The 17,224-nt window shown below is 35.8% G+C and overlaps 1 protein-coding gene across 3 annotated transcripts in view; it reads left to right on the forward strand.

The window, feature by feature from the left end:
- The first annotated feature begins 473 nt into the window (after positions 1-473).
- Positions 474-17,224, forward strand: part of LOC131663273 (vesicular acetylcholine transporter) — an 897,411-nt gene continuing 880,660 nt past the window's right edge. Inside the window, exon 1 of one of the 3 annotated variants that reach the window (XM_058933589.1) lies at positions 474-708. The gene's annotated coding sequence lies outside the window, so the exon portion shown is untranslated. The remainder of the gene's footprint in view (positions 709-17,224) is intronic. The other 2 variants (XM_058933590.1, XM_058933591.1) reach the window with 2 other exon arrangements.

A 17,224-nucleotide genomic window follows, 5' to 3' on the forward strand; every position in this document is an offset into this window, starting at 1 on the left:
AATTACGGTAGTAAAAAAGCCTGGCAACGATTATTACAGAATATAAAGAGTATTGGAAGAAACACTACTGAACGAACAAACTTTTTAAGAAAGATGTCCTCAAGCTTACGTTGCATAAATTGTAGTAGATATACAAATTGCAACAGTATCAATCGTGATTAAATCGAAGTATGTACATGAATGCATACTGCTAATAATGGTAAAATACATGCAATAAAATCAGCAATAGAGGTCGTGCAGACAGCGAGGAAGGGGTGGTTTGAACGTTTGAGGTGGATGGAGTGCAGGTGAACTATCGACCTGGTGCCAGAAATACCGTGTAGCATCGACCGCGTACCTGGTCCCTCCACCCTCCGTCTCCTCTTCTTCGCTCCCCCTTTGTATACGAACTCCCCTCTCTCTTTCCTTCTCCCTCTCCTTGCCACTTGCGCACTCACTGTCTTTCGGCATCGATGGGCTTGGAAAACTACTCTCCCACCTGGCACCGCTCTGGGGGATCCTGGGAATTGCATACGAATGTACGTGACTGGGGGTGGTAGAGGGGACGCTGCTGCTGCCCTCTCGCTCGAAAGCAACCCCTTAGGTGGGGAAGTTTCCTGGGTGGTGGCGGGGAGGACTCCGAGGGCAGATGCTTTAAAGCAACTCCCAAGGTGAGACATATCCAGCCTGAGTGAGACGCCCCTGCTTATCGGGAGCCCTTCGATCTAAGTAAGTATATTGCATTTTTATACGTCACGGTACCTTTACCTGGTATTAAGTTTTTCTTTTCTAGTGATGTTTCATTCGTTCTGAATGAGTTTAGTAAGTCTGATTATTGTTATTCTCATCCTTTACCTAGTTACTAATTTCCCTATATATTGTACTTTCAAAGCTGCTACCATATCACTTCGAATCTTTTTGCTATAGTTTTTCTGTTCGGTAAAATATTATACTATATACTTTGAGGATAAAAGGACATATACGCTAGGACAGCAAGTTAGGGTTTTCGCGTATGGGATTTCAATGCTTGCGAGTGCGCGCTTTTCCTGAATTCAACACGCGAAACGAGGACAGGCAAGCCCGCATTTCGATCGATTCTACCGCTTAATATCTCCACTAAGTCAAGTCTAACATATTTATTGTTTATTATTTTTTATCACGTGTAGAAAAAAACCGTTATGGTTATTCATATCTTGGTAAATCTTTAATTTGTATCTATTACTGTTGCAAAGTGGCTACTACAGTCTTCCTTCCCACTTATCGATCGCTCGATTTTATGCATACAAAATTTAGTAACTCACTTATTGGATGATTTTTCAATCATGTTAATCAAATTTTATATCTAATAGTTATATAATTTTGGAGCGTTATACGCTTTTGTCTTTTTTACTTTGAAAAAGAACAACTACATAATAAAAAAAGAGGAATAGAAATAAAAGAATATAATAAAGTACCGTTAGCTAATTTTTATTACTGCTTTTCATGATCGGAATAAGATAACAAAGTTTTGGATAATTATTGCATTATTATATTATTATTATTATTGCATTATTATATGCTGTACACTACCTCCATTGTATTTATTTTCATTCAATTAATGCAATTAATTTCAAGTAACTATTTTAGTCATTATCTTACAGTCGAAGATGTGCACAAAACTAGAAATGTTAACCCCAAACAATATTTATAGAAGGGCAAGTTATTTATATGCCTGCTAGTATATATGGCTATTTTGATAGTACAGAGTATAAAGACGGATCGACATTCTTTTTATCTTGTTTCTTTAGACAAGGTCGTTCTACTTTATTAACTTAATAATGAAGATAATAAAAATGTTCAGTATCCTCGTTTCAGTTATACTTTTTTCGTGTCCTCTAAACTTTGTACATAGTTGAAAAACAATTTTTCCTTATTCGTTAAAATCTTCGTTTTTTTTTTTTTTGATATGTTAGATTTTTGACTAGTACCTCTGTAGTTAAGTTTGCGTAATCAATTTAGATAAAAAGATTTTTTAATTGCTAAATAAAAGATTCTGTAGTCAGTTGCATCTAATCTGAATCAACAAATTTAAATACTGACTTTCTGGGTAAAAGTAACCTTTCTTCCGATAATTTCAATACTTTTGAATTATTGATGAAAATTAGAGAAAAAAAAGCCGTTTGATTTTAAAATAAATCTTATATCGTTCAGTTTTCTTTCAGTTGGAACATGTTTTAGGCTTGAGGTGGCTCCAGCTCTTTAATAGTTTCACCTCATGACACTATATAACTAGTCGTATTATTATAACTACATATAACTCTAGTATATCATAACTAACCGTTCTATTATTGTTATAGAATTTTATTACAAAATATTCTATTTTCCAGGTCAAATTCTTATCTTCCGTTAAAACTTGACATTTCAATAAATGATTAGAAATATCTAATACCCGTAAACGTGTACCGTTGCATAAACCTTCACAAATACTTATATTTCTAATAAACATTACAATACAGTTTTTCCTTAAATCTAATTAATACGAAGGTAAACAGGAAGGATTCAGACGAAAGATTACATAAAATTTTTTTGTGATAAAGTTTTAAATGTTGTTATGAATTATTTTAATTTTTAAGTAAAACTGAAGATTGCGATAATTTAAAAATTTATCAATTAGTGACTACAGTGCATTCCGAATGTGGTTCAGATATTTATGCATTTTTCACTCATAAATGAGTGAAAATATCTAATTTGAAATAGTTAACTGATGACAAATCGAAATACAATTATATATTATGTTTATCAATGATTACAACAAAGAAATAATCAGTTTTAGAACTTACACTTAGAGAAAATATCTTCATGAAGTAGAATTCTATAAAGTTTATAAATATCAAAAATGAAGTTTTTTCCTACTAATTATCAGAATACTCCAACGTTATCGTCGCAATGTTCTCTTGCTTAAATTTTTCTTACTCTGGGTTTGCTTTATTCAAGACAATCTCATAAGATGCGATTATAATTTTTCTATGCTCCCTCTAATTTAAATTTAATTTACTTATTGCTTAGTTATAGACAAATTGTGACAATTTTTAAGAACTTAAAATTTTTTTTAAACAAAATAATTGCATACTTTACTTGAAAGCAAAAATCAAAATTTTAAAACAGGAAAAGTACAGAGAAATTAATATAAATACAATTTTGTAGGTCCTTTATTTTATAAGAGTAGTTAATAATTTTTGATTTATTATATCAAGATCAATATTGATTTCAGAAAAATTTGTTAATTATAGTAGTCAATTCTAATGACTGCTGTAAATTTCTAAATAAAATAAATTGTAATGACAATACTATTAATCTATTGAGTAATTCATTTAAACTGCTACAGTTTCAGCCGCTATAAGATTAATTACATAGATTATCTTTGGTACTTTTCAGGCTAAAATTCAGATATAAACAAATTTGAAATTCATGCAATTAAATTGAATAAATAATAAAAAAGAAAAATTTCGCACTACAATTTATTGAACAAACTCACCGAAAAGGAAGGAGCGTGAAAACAATTAAAGTTCTAAACTAATAGATCAAGCGGGAGTTGTTTCAATGAATATAATTCAATAACGCAACTCTTATATAAAAAAATAATTATCAATGAAAAATTTATGACAATCTTTTAAATTTTCTATTGCCTATTGATACTACACTTATGAGCATGTATATATAACATTTTCGAAAAATATCTTCTATATCTAATTAAATGTTCAACTAACGCTGATTTTGTATTATTATTAATGCAAGCCCTATTTTGTTCATAAATAATTTTTTTAAAGATCTCGACGTTTGGCCGTTTTACATTATTTTATAAATTAAAATTATTTTTTATGTATTCAGTAATATTTAGTTTCCGGTTTCAATCATTTCAAGATCATTACAGGCGAAATGAAATAATCTAAAATCTAAATACATAAGACAATTTTATCCTTGGAAACATCTAAAATACGTTGATATTAAATAGTAAATAAAAATCCAATATCGTTGATACGCTAATTTAATAATTATTTTTAATGTAATTACGTAACAGATTTTTAGGTATTTTTTAACTATAGAGGTAATGAGCAGCGCACGAAGTTATTTTTTTTCTGATAAATAGAACCGCCAACATATAATTTAAATTTCTTAATTTTTTAAAATATTTCTCTATAATTTCAAGTATTTAGAAGGATATCTCCGTTATTTTAACTAATTTTAACCTGTTCATCGGAGACCATTTGGAGAGTTCGTTAACATTTATAAAATAAATTTCAAAAATAAATTTAAATTGACGGTATCGAATGCACCAAAATCAATTTTTGATTTATAATTCATTCTTTTTATTTTCGATGATGTTTATTCAAAGCCAAACTTTACAATAAAGATATTCATCAATTTCTATCCTATAAATAAATGTAATTGAAGTGCATAAAGATTATTTTATCATATCATTTTTAAGTTAGGCCGTGAAATGAATGTATATATTATTATTGTCTTAATGCGTACGAAGTGTTTTACTTATTTGTTAATCAGCCAATTAATTAAAATAATACCAATCTAATATAACTCGAGATATTTATTAAAACAAATTTGTTGAATATCTCAGTTGCTGCCGTATACATATATATATATAGTCCAATACATGTACGTACCATACATACTGCCATACGATGGGAATCCACGTGACTATCTTTCAGCCAATCACATCATGAATAAACTGACTTGACTCACTAGGCCATGGATTTTTTAAGAAGCTAGTTAGCCATCGCGCGCTTCGTGCGCTCTAATTTACGGTTAAAATTTACCCACCCACCCAACAAACGCATATCCAACATACCTAACTGACAGTCAAAAATATCACGTGATTACACTCATCCAATTACATCGCGAATAAAATGCATTCACTCATCAATCATCTCCTTTTATAAGTAGGATAAGTAGGATTAGCACTATATCTATGGTATACGAGTACTCTGAAGTTTGACCAAAGAGCTTATTCTGATACAATATGCACACTGTAACTGATGCTCACGTGAGCATCTCTTAACCAAGCAATATGCACATTGCACACACACACACTATCAAACGTGTGTTACATACATACCAGTAGTTCACGTGATCATTTCCCAACCAATCAGATCAAGAATAAGCTGCAGCCACCCGATAGTCCATCATTTTTTTAGGAAGGACTGGTGTCATCAACCATGCTTCGCGCGCCCTTCTCTTGTTGATGTTTAGTAAAATTGAGTTTTATACTTGAATAAAAAATTATTACAGGCAAAATAAACAAATTCTATAGTACTTCACATCTACACAAAATAATTTAATGCTTTAAACCGCTTACCATACCTCCATGAAGGAATGTAGGCGTTATTTTGTTCTCAATGTCTACAAATTATTATACTTATTTGAATTTTGTTAACTGATTGCGTATAAATGATGCGAAATGCCTCAGTCTATTATGTAGTGCCGATTTACGAGGTCTGTCCGGAAAGTATCGGACCTACATTTATATTTTCGTGCTAGCATTATTCTTTATCATCTGGTAGGTGGCATCCTTCAAAGTAATCCCCACTTGATTGGATAACACGGTTTCATCGATGTTTCCACTTTTCAAAACAGTCCTGGAACTCACTTTTAGGGATAGTCTTAAGTACACTCGCCGCTTTGTTTTCAACCGTTGTTTTGTCATCGAATCGGTGTCCTTTGAGTAGTTTTTTTAGTTTTGGAAACAGCCAAAAGTCACAAGGGGCTATGTCGGGACTGTATGGAGGTTGTCGAAGCGATGCGATATTGTGTTTGCTCAAAAACTGCTGCACAAGATTGGATGAATGCGCTGGCGCATTATCGTGATGGAGAAGCCAGTCACCACTTTCCCAAAAGTGCGGCCGTTTTCTTCTTACTGCATCACGCAAACGTTTTAAAATTTGAACGTAGTATTCTTTATTGCTTTTCTGATCTGTTGGTGCATATTCATGATGTACAACACCTTCACAATTGAAAAAAACAATCAATATTGATTTAACATTGCTCCGATTTTGACATGCTTTTTTTGGTCTTGGCGATTCAGAATGCTTCCACTGTGAAGATTGTTGTTTTGTTTCAGGATCATATTCATAAACCCATAATTCATCACCTGTAATAACTTTTCTGAGCACATTATCATCATTATTGACCATTTCTAGATTGTCCAGAGCGATTTCTAAGCGAATGTTCTTCTGTTCTGCTGTGAGCAATTTTGGGATGAATTTCGCACACACGCGTTCCATTCCTAAATTTTCGGTTGAAATTTCTGAAATGACAGTTTTTGATATCCCAAGGTCTTTTTCTAGTTCTCACACAGTCATACGACGATCTTGTTCGATTGCAAGTCGCACCCGCTCAATATTATCTGCGGTTTTTGTCGTCGAAGGTCGGCCGGAACGAGAATCACTATCGACAGAAGTGCGACCATCCTTGAACCGTTTACACCACTCTTTTATTCGTGGCCTTTTGCATCATTTCAATAGTTTCCGAACTCGTTTTTCCGAGTTGAAAGCAAAATTTGATGCAAATTCGTTGATCTTGTTTTTTAGTCATTTTTGACAATATCAAAATCCGACGAACGCAAAAAGGCACTAAACAAAGACACGCTGCGCATGAACTATACGTCCGGCAGGTGTCAGTAAGTAACCAATAGATTCGTGAGGCTTTACTGTTGACGTTTCTGTCCGATAGAGGTCGCTCGAACACTATGGCGCGAAGATATAAACGTAGGCCAGATACTTTCCGGACAGACCTCGTATTCATTACAGTGACTCATGTCACTACATTCAGACGATTAAATCGCAAAAAAATGATTTTACTCGGCAGGCCATCATATTTTTATATAGAAAAATAAACGCGCTCTTATTTTCATTTTTGTTTCTTATTGTTACATTATTTAATATGTTTAACATAAATTAGTTGTTCAAAGGTAGATATTTCAATTTATTTACAAAACATCTATCATAGCAGAAAAATGTGTATTAATGATGAAACACGTCATCATATTCATGATTTACCGTATCAATAACTGCAAAAAATAATCTTTTAGTTTTTTTAATGGGTCATATGGTTATTAACCAGTTAAGTGGTACTGTATCATATATGATCACAAAAAAGTCGGATTCATTCTGTCGTTGTATCATATGATCAAACCAAATAATTGTTTTCCAATCGATTTGAATAAAACTTGGGACATTTTAGTTTTTTAGATCTCTGAATCTAAACTTGGCGATAGAAACACAAGCATAACCTTCAAAATGAATGAATTCAGTGACCATTGTATATTAAATATTGTGTGATTTGGTTCAATTTTTGGCTTCACCATATCGAGTTCTAAAAATGAAAAATGCCGTGCAACTTAAGCGATTGAATATTCAATAAATATTCTATTTTTCTATTCTACTTATTTTATTCTACTTATTGAATAAAGATTGCGACATTACAACGATTATTTCAATCTTACACATTCATAAATCATTATCGGTAAGTAATAGAAAATAATTAGAACAATTTGAACCACTTTTATTACGAAACAATTTTATTCATTGCTAGTTTTATAAAATAAGTGTAAAGACAATAACACTGCAGTCTACTTTTTTTACTTCTATTATCTTCAAAATTACCCTTATTAATTATGATAAATTAAATTTTTATGTCTTAATTTTCAACTCGAAAGTATATCTACATGCTTATTTGCAATAACATAACAGTATATTATGTTACTATGTATCAGTCAATCAAATCACGAATAAAATATTTCAATATGACATCCATTACTTTTTATAAGAAGACTACGATCATATAGCGCGCTATGCGCGCCTTAAATTTATTATTATTTAATAACATAATTGTTATATCTAATGAAAATAGTAGTTTATTTTTCAAATTGTGATAATAATTTTTGTATTTAAAAGAAAATTATAGAATAATAATATGAATTATATTCTACTATAGTCAGATATAATTATTTATAAGTATAACTTTTTGTAAATATAGTTTTTAACCATGTAACTGTTTCATTGATGGCTACCAAGATACGCTGTTAGTGTATTCCACGATCGTACTCTAGACATTGCCACATACAATTGACCATGATTGAAAACATCCCTACGAAGAACATTAGCGATATTATCAAACATTTGATCTTGCGCTTTATTAATTGTCATTGCACGTGCCGACTTCATTGGGAATGGACGTCTTTTGAAAGAAAATGGATACTCATTTGTGCAAAATAATGAAATCTGACTTAAAAACACGATATTATTTTTTTTATCTCCCGTTAAAATCTAACATTTCAATAAATGATTAGAAAAATCTAATACCCGTAAACGTATACCATTGCATAAACCTTCATAAATACTTATGTTTCTAATAAGCATTACACTACAGTTTTTCTTTAAATGTAATTCATACAAAGATAAACTGGAAGGATTCAGATTATTTAAATATATAGATAAAACTATTTCTTCAAACTCACCATTGTCACAATTTTCAGTACTATCAATTATAGTATATGTGTTCTGTATTTATATTTAGCAAATCAATAACTGATTTGTTTAATTTATTAACATTGGCATTTAACGCAGCTAAAATGGCACAAGTATTCATTGTTGTCTAAAATCACCACATAAAAAAATTATTTTACCACTAAATGGTTTATCTTTATCCATTTTATATTGTAATGTTCTATTTACAATTTCTAAAGCATATCGCGAAGGTATAGAACCCTCATTCCAAGTAAGTACTTTAGTATCTTTTCAAATCGTACCTTCTTTAGGATGTGTTGTAATACTTGTCGATAAATCGTTAAAGATATGAACTGGGAAACCAAATGTTTTGTGCACCGTTTTTCCTTGTGGAAGTAATATTACTGCAATTTCAGTGAAAACCACTGTTGAACATTTAATATTATCTGTCATTAATAGATTATAAATAGTAGTATGCACAGTTTTTACAGGTCCTTCTTGTCCATCTATGTAAAAGCAAGTAGAGCCAATGTGATTATCTGTATTTTTTGTAATTGATTTTTCGCACCCGATATATTTTATTATCGGTCTAAAACCGGTCTCGCTGGTGTCCACGATGTCCAAATTAAAAGTTAGGATGGTCAGATTTATTGAAATATTTTTTATCTATGCAAAATGGCGGCCGAAACACAAATTTTTTTTTCAAAACTTGATGAATTTTTTTCTTGGAAATTTCGGTTTTGTAAATTTTTCGAAAATTTGAGAATATTATTTTTAGTTTACGAGAAAAAAAATCGTTAAATTCTAATACAGCATTTCTTATTAATTTTGGATTCATATCAAATCTATCTTGCGAGTTATTCTTTCGATAACTAACGGTCAATCCATGATCAACTTCGCATAATGAATAAAATGTAAAATTATGTTACGAGGATGGGTCAATTAGTCCTTAGAAAATCTAAGAGATGGCGTTCACAGCATCCCAACTTATATTACACCAGCAAGTCACTAGTAAATAGAGTGCTGCTGAAGTTTCAGCCAGATCCATCGAGTAATTCCATTTTGATCGTCGATCAAAGTGAACAACTTTTGTTTCTTGTTAACAATGGAAAAAAGTAAGTTCCAAGCGGTGATAAATCATTTTTATTTAAAAGGCCTTACACCGAAAAAAATCAAAGCTGAGTTATATGTAGTTCATGGTGTATTTGCCCCTGTTTATGCAACTGTTTACAATTGGGTAAATGAATTTAAATATGGCCGTACATCAACTACAGATGAACATCATTCAGGTCATCCTGTAGACGTGAGCACTTTGGAAATGATCAATAAAATCCACGATATGGTGTTGAGTGACCGAAGAATAAAATTGCGCGAAATAGTTGAAACCACAGGGGTTTCAAAAGGTACAGTAATTTCCATTTTGCATGGATATGAGAAAAATTTCGGCTAGATAGGTGCCGCGTTTGCTCTCAGTTGAGAACAGACGCTGTCGAATGGTGGCCGCTGAGGCTCTCTTGGTGCGCATCCATCACAATCCGGACGACTTTCTGTGTCGATTTATAAATTTAGACAAAACGTGGATATACCGATACATTCCTGAGACAAAGGAATAGTCAAAACAGTGGATTGTGAAAGGTCAACCAGCTCCAAAGAAGGTGAAGACAGTGAAATCGGCCAGCAAGGTTATGGCCACTGTTTTTTGGGATGCATGTGGAATTATCTTCGTCGACTATATAAAAAAAGGATAAACAATCACCGAAGAGTATTGTGCGTCGTTGTTGAACCGGTTAAGCGAGAAAATAAAGGAAAAACGTTCTCATTTGAACAAAAAAAAATCCTGCTTTACCAAGATAGTGCACGAGTTCACACTTCCTTAGTTTCAATGGCTAAAATTATGGAATTTAAGTTCGAATTAGTAGACCATCCACCGTATTCGTCAGATTTTGCTCCTAGTGACTTTTTTTTATTCCCAAACCTAAAAAAGTGGCTTGCCGGACAACGATTTATTTCGAACAAGGAGGTCATAACACAAATAAATAGCTAGTTTGAGGAATTTCCAAAATTATTTTTTTCTGATGGTTTAAAAAAACTTGAAGGGCGTCTGGAAAAGTATATCGAGCTAAAAGAGATTATGTTGAACAAAAAAAAATCTGTTAAAAGTTTTAACTAAATTAATATAAAGAATATAAATGTGTTCAATGTTATATAAGCCTCACCTCGAAGTTGAATTCGTGATACCAATAAATAAATAATCAAAATTTAAGCAGTAAAATATTAACTTTAATTAACTAAACTGACAGACTTAAAGATTCAGCCGGCATAAAAAACCCTAGTTATAAGTAAGGAAAAAGACATTTGAATAAAACAGAATACAAAAAAAATACAATAAAATAACAGAAAATCACTTAAAATTAGATTTAACAAATGTAACGGGCCCTTCGATTATTTTAAAAGATTAGGAAAACCGACAGTGTGAAATGATCATATAAATCTCGTTTATATAAGCTTGGATGTCGCAGCGTTGAATTAAATGGCCATTCAATTGAAAGTCGCTCGCTTACCAGCTTGATGCTCGCACAACAAGAAATTAATATTAATATAGTCTTCAACTAGCTAGCGTAAACGTAGCTCCAACGGGGTAGCCCTCGCTAACGTTTCTACTGAGATGAATCCAACCGGGCAAACTGCCGCAAAGGTGAAGACGCTTCAGAGGAAATTCCTTTGCTAAGGCTACAGGCACTCCTGTCCTTAGCGCCTGATAAAGGCGTCGCTGATCGTCTCAAGCAAGTGAGAAAGGTGCACATCTGCACACGCGAACGCAACAGTATCAAAAGCACGAGCACTAATATAAACAAGCTTGTTCGCAGGTACAAAGATCCACACAAAAATTGACAATAGCAGCACGACGCGTAACGTATTGAGAAAGAGAATCGAACTCGATGGACTTCCGGAAGGAACTGGCGGTGTCTCATGCTCTTTGGCAACGTGAAAAGCAAAATTGTCTCTCCTCTTCTTTCCCTACTCTCTTAGTTTCTCGATAAGACCCAATCAGCGAGTTAGCAGGGCGTAGTTTAGTTGGACCTACGCATCATCCACGCGCCTCTATCTTTCTCTCTCTTTCTACACGTATATTTTATTTGTCCGCTATTTATTGCGTGGTACTGATATCTCGCTTTGCGAGTTGAGCAACTTTTGATCGCAGGTGGTGCGTTTCTTACTGGCCTACGCTTTTGTTAATAATCTGTGCCACCAGGCCTTTTTATTTAAGCCAATAAAGTCTCAAACACCACCGATAATTTTGTGTATTTTTGCTGAGCTCTGGAGCCATCTTTCTGCGAGAATTTACCGTCATTGGCCTTGTCATCACTTGCCTGCGCCTGTGATTACGTTCTTCTGATGACCATCGACTGATTTGCTCTATTTAAGAAGAGATGAGAAACTCAGTGGTCCAGTGAAATTTACTTTTATATACCTATTTGAGACTTGTGATGGTGTTTGTTTAGTTCATGTATGTATTTTGCGGTTTATCAGTGCTTGTTTATATTATAATCTTACGTTAAAATTATGCGTAAGTCACTCGTTTGTGACTGTTTATGTAGGCGTATTTGGATTCTTGTGCGCGAAATTTGAATATAATTTGCATACCGATTTGTCTAGCGAGAGGGCGCCGCGTCTCGATTACCGATTGTTAAGTGTGGGTGTTCCTTGAATTCACTACAGATGTCATTGCGTGCCTTTATAAATGAATGAGTGAGTCTTCCGTTGCTTTTAATGTTTGATATGAATAAGCAGCGTAATAAAACTTTGTGTGCGCGTTGCTCTGGTATATTGCCGGTGCGCTAAGATATTGTGAGGTTTGCGCTCGTATTTTTCATCCAGGCTGCGTAACTTATTATCTTAAGTCGAAATCAGCGGAAGCTTGTTGCGCACTCCATTTGGATCAGACTATCACGAGACAAAAATATTTAGCGCTGCTCAACGCTACCAACTCGGCTAGTTTATCAGCTGCGGCCCGTTCTTCCACTTTTGATAGCGTGCGTAACGTTGTGGAGACCAATATGAATCTGTCATCTGATAGCTCATCCAACATGCACGCAGATAATAATGATCTCCCGCAGAATTGGGGCACACTTTCCCAATCCGATTAATTGGCTGCGATTTTTCGGAACCAGAATGCTATTGCTGCGCAAACAAGTGCGAAGCTAGATGCATTTGCTGAACGATTTCAAACGCAGGATAGAATAATAAACAATCTGGTGAATGAAAATGTGGTTCTGCGTGGTGAGATCGACCAGCTGAAGGATCTCTACGCTCGAGCTGTACCTAGTACCCAAATAAGAGTGACTGGTCTGTCATCGTCGTGTGCCGTGCCTCTCGATGACCTTGCTACACGAATTTTAGGAGTTCTTGAAATTAACCATTTATCTGCGGACATCATCGAGACAAGGCCCTTCGCGCGTCGTGTGATACCGCAAGACACTTCAAGCCAGCTGAGTTCAGATGGTGGGGCGACTAACCGGCAGCGAAACACGCCCTCGCGAGTGGAGTCGTTCTCCTTCGTGATTAGGCTAAAGTCCCCCGAGGTGCGCAGATTCATCCTTGAAGTTAAGCGTAAATTCGGCAGCATTAAGCTGTCTGCTCTTGTCGGTGGCTCGTTCCACAGCGAAATTGGGCTTTACGAGTTGGTTCCACAGCCGGTGCATGAGTTACGCATATTGACGAAATCACGTGCAGAGGCCTTAAATTATAAATATGTGTGGCTGTGTGATGGCAACATTTATGTTCGCAAAGACGATAAATCGGAGCGCCGTGTGATTGTGACCGAAGCTGATCTTGATCGATTTGGAATGACGCCAATTACCCACAAGCCCTACCTGCCCAATTGGAGTTTTCTTGAAAGGGTTGCGTATAGCCCACGTCAATGCAAGCTCGCTGGATCGCCATCATGCTGAAATTAGGGAACTTTTAATAGATGAGAATATCGATATCTTTGCTGTTACGGAAACTGTTCCGTATTCCATCGATGGTTAAAGCTTTGCTCGTAATGATCGGGGCCTTCGATCGGAGACGGACAAGCGCGCTTATGTTCAGGGCGGTGGTGTGGCTTGTTACATGCGTAAAAGCATGAGTTTCAGTGTGATTGAGTCGTCATCCATCAAGGTTCGAAATAAGACCGAGTACATGGTTTTAGATATAATTATAGCTAATAAGAAGATTTTATTTTGCGTTGCCTACCGTAGACCTGAAGGTCGTGTCTTATCTGGCCTATTCAAGCGGATTCAAGAGCTTTCACATCGGTATACGGGTGTGATCATCGTTGGGGATTTTAATTCAGATGTTTGTGATCGGAACGATAGCTATGGAGTCCATTTGAATAAACTTATCTCGGACTATTCTCTGTTCTTGGTTCCTTTCAATGCGACTCATCATACGGCCAGCTCAGATAAATTGATTGATATCATCCTGGTTGATTCGCCTGATTGTGTAGCATTTACTAAACAATCACGTGCTCCATACATTAACGGGCATGACTATTTAATTTGTGATGTCGACCTTAGCATTTGCGTTGATAAATCGAAGAGCTATACTTTTCGTTCATTCAAGCACTTTTCACCAGATCGTTTTGCTCAGACACTTGATGTTGCTTTGACGCCCCTGAATTCATCCCGACCAGATGATGTCGACCAATATTTGAGTTCATTTGAGGAAATACTCTGCTCCGCTCTTGACGAACATGCACCCTTCGTGACACGAAGAATCAGGACAAATTCTGCTCCGTGGATGTCGGCGGATCTTAAAGATCTGCGCAAGCATAGAGATCGATTATATAAGCGTGCCAAGCGTTCGCGAAATCGGCTCCATTGGTTGGAGTATAAGGAGGTCCGTAGACGGCTTCGCAAAAGCATTGACTCAGCTCGAATAGAATATATCACAAAGTCCCTTGTTGGTGCGTGCAGTAAGTCGAAACTATGGCGTCTTTTAAATAGGTTTGGCATTACGAATGATGTAGCTGGCTCGCCACTCCGATTATTCTCGGCGCGAGATTTGAACTGTCACTTCAGTTCAATGGCTACGAGGCATCCGCTTTGTTCGAGTGACAAATTGCAAGATATCCTAGCTTTGCCATTAGTGCTGAAATATTTGCCATTAGTGCTGATTACCAAGACTGAAGTTTTGAATTCTCTCAAATCCTGTCTTCCGAGGGCGAAGGACCGTAGCTTTGATGGTTTGTCTCTTACCTACTTCAAGCAAGTTTTTCTTTCGCTAGTCCCCTCGCTAACAAATCTGTTTAATATGTCGCTGGAGACTAGGCAGTATCCCACCAGATAGAAGAGGGCTGCAATCATTCCCCTTAGCAAGGTCCCAAACCCTAAAACTCCGTCAGACACACGTCCGATTGTTGATCTTCCTCATTTTGCCAAGACTTTCGATAAAATTATTGCCCAGCGGATCACTAATTTTTTGGAGGGAAACAATCTCATTTCTGATTTCTAATCGGGTTTTCGCAAGCATTACAGTACGCAGAGAGCTCTTTTGAAGATCACTGAGGATATTCGCCTTGGCTTTGATGAGGGTCATGTAACAATCTTGCTCTTATTTGATTTCAAGAAGGCGTTTGACTCTCTCGATCATACTGTGCTTCTTGTGATTCTTAGGGATTTAAACTTCTCGGATGATGCTGTTATGTTTATCTATTCTTATATAACGGGCCGTTTCCAGGGAGTGTTTGATCTTGACGGTACCATCTCAGAGTTCCTCGTAGCCACTTCAGGGGTTCCACAGGGTTCTGCATCTGGCCCTATCATATTTCTGATATTTATAAATTCTCTTTTACTTGTCCTATTCCATTCTGTTGGTATGATTTTCGCCGATGACCTCCAAATTTACATTCAGTGCAAACCTAATGAGGTAAACGATGGAATCTTGAAACTAAACCAGGATGGAAATTGCGTAGTAAATTGATCAATCATGCATGGAATTGATATCAACTATGCTAAGACGACGGCTATGCTATTCGGATCAGTCCAACAATTATGCTTTCAGGATTTGAGTGCACTATATCCAATCGTCATTGGAGATAACGTCATTCCGCTCGTGCCTACTGTAAGGGACTTAGGGATTATCATGTCTAATAGTCTTTAGTGGAACTCGCAGTTGGCCCAGGTTTTATTACGTGTGCACGGTGCGCTGCATAAGTTGGGGAGAAGAGGTTTGATTCTGCCGTTAGCCCTTCGCAAGGAGTTGGTTGTTGCCCTTGTGTTGCCACACTTCGACTATGCATGTCTGATCTATTGCGATCTGCCTGATTATCTCAACATTAAGCTCCAGCGTCTGCTAAATGTTTGCGTTCGATTCGTTTTCAGACTTAAGAAAGACGTCTGTCTTAAGCCTTTCTACGACAAGTTAGTTTGGCTATCGATCCGAGCGAGAAGAAGGTACTTTATGGCCTGTATTGTACCAAACCTTTACTACTCAAAAGCCGGAATACTTGTATGCCTTATTCCCGTCGCCGAAAGGCAAAATTCGGCGCTCTGGGCGTCTTCAACAATCTAGCTTTGCTATCCCTCTGGCTCGTACTGCCGCATATGAAAGTTCATTTACAGTACAAGCCATGATCATTTGGGACTCTTTGCCCGCTTCTTTACGCCTCAGGGAGAACAGTGCAAATTTTAGGCTGGGATTGTTGTAGTACCTCAAAGCACGTCATATTTGTTTCACGGAATAGATTTGTTTCACGGAATAGATTGTTAAGATGGTTGCTGGTTGCAGTTGGCGCACAAGTTTGTCTTGGTCTGGCTTTAAATGTCTAGCATTAACACAAGGGGCATACTGTGCTAATTTGTTATTTGCTGCTGAATTCTCAAACTGCCATGTCTGTCCCGTATTGCTTAAGTTTTACTCCGCGTTGTTATTAATGTTACGTCTACTATCATTGTTGTAATTTCTGTCGGCGGCTCTTATTGTTATTACTGTTGTAAATAGTAGTCTGGTTCTACTACCGACTGATCATTTTTGTTATGCGTTATTTATATTGTATTTTTATTTGTACGTATTACATTATGCAAATTGCCATAAGGCCAAAATGTGGCTATGGCATAAATAAATTCTCTATCAATCAATCAATCTCTTAGAGCATTCGACCCTTGTTTTACGGCCTAACGAGCGACGAGACCCTGGGCTTCCCAACAGATACACAACATATGCCATACCATCTATTGCCCTGTTCATATGTTGATGGGGTGCTGAACAATTCCTTTCTTTTTGAGTGTCGCTTTCATCTCTGGTGAGAAAGAGCTGAGCATACCTTCGACACGACCTGTGCAGCTGATGAATTTTCATTATTTCAAATAATGATGTTCGAAAGCATGCTCAAACTCGGTAAAAGCGCAAACGACACGAACAAAATCTATAAAAAAAAATTGTTTTTCTATTTTTTTCTAAGGGCTTATTGATCCACCCTCGTATCTTTACCCTAATTATTCGACTAATTACACAGGACCACAAAATATTTTTGAGAGTCTACTGAGATCCTACTTTACATTTTTGGGGTTGCTGAACACGAATCCATGCACAGAATCGATCCAGCACGTCAGGTTTTGTAGTAAAATTGGAAAAATAGTAAAAAATCGCCGATTTTCGCATACATTCATACCTAAACTTATATACCCACTCGTATACCCCTGACCAACCCCACTTGTATACCCCCTGATTAACCTAAGGCTGATCAGGGGGGTATACGAGTGGGG

The sequence above is a fragment of the Phymastichus coffea genome, unplaced genomic scaffold, assembly GCF_024137745.1.
Source record: "Phymastichus coffea isolate CEN01 unplaced genomic scaffold, Cenicafe_Pcof_1.1 PCOF00032, whole genome shotgun sequence".
Classification (NCBI taxonomy): domain Eukaryota; kingdom Metazoa; phylum Arthropoda; class Insecta; order Hymenoptera; family Eulophidae; genus Phymastichus; species Phymastichus coffea.